The sequence below is a fragment of the Centruroides sculpturatus genome, unplaced genomic scaffold (assembly GCF_000671375.1).
Source record: "Centruroides sculpturatus isolate CEXI.00-Female unplaced genomic scaffold, Cexi_2.0 scaffold3566, whole genome shotgun sequence".
Lineage (NCBI taxonomy): Eukaryota > Metazoa > Arthropoda > Arachnida > Scorpiones > Buthidae > Centruroides > Centruroides sculpturatus.
The window spans coordinates 9,631-10,511 of NW_019392618.1; positions in this window are offsets into that span (position 1 = coordinate 9,631).

Sequence of the window (881 nt, forward strand, 5' to 3'; positions counted from 1 at the left end):
TGTATGTAAGTTTCTTTGCAGCAGGTAATCTCTGAAACTACTCATCCGATTTCAAAAATTCTTTCACCAATATTTAGAATGGAACCTCAGGGTGGACATAGGCTGTATATTATTCCATTAAACATTCATATAAATTAAAATATATAATCTAGGTTAAGGCTTTTATGTCAACAGATGGTCCTACGAGTATGACGCCCTAAGTTTGCTTTTCTGTGAGGCATTGTGCTTTTCTGTGAAAATGAACTAAAGCAGATCATCTTCTATCTATCTATATAAATAAAAATGTAATGTTTGTTTGTTCCTACTGATTCCTTGAAATTTTGACACAATGCTGCATTCGAATATGCACGTGTTTTTATATAATATAAGTGTTGAAATTTCCCCCAGGAGGAGATGGACAGGATTAAGGCTTACTGTAAAGTACTCTGCTTCCATTTATACTATTTCAGATGCGGTTTTTTGTGTTTTTGATTGCGTTTTAATAGGGTACATCAAGAAAATGTACACTAAGGGATTTTTCGAAAAATTCCCCCCATGGGGGAAGTGTTATACATTTATAATAGATACATTTTGAGCCACAACAACGCGTGGCGGGGTCTGCTAGTATTATTATAAATTTGAAAAAAATTAATGTTTTTTAAAATAAAATTTCAAATATAAAAGGCAGAAGCAAATTTATTTATTCTTAATGAATAGAATTTCTTAATCAAATCAACAATTTTCTCCAAATTTTTGCATGAATTATTGAAAGTTTACAGGTGAGAGTATAGTTGTGTATAATATGCAGAAAGTACAATACTTTTTGTTATAACTTTTAGTTTTAGTTAAACAATTTTTTTGGAAAGAGCAATCTTTAAAAATTTTAATACACAAAATACTAT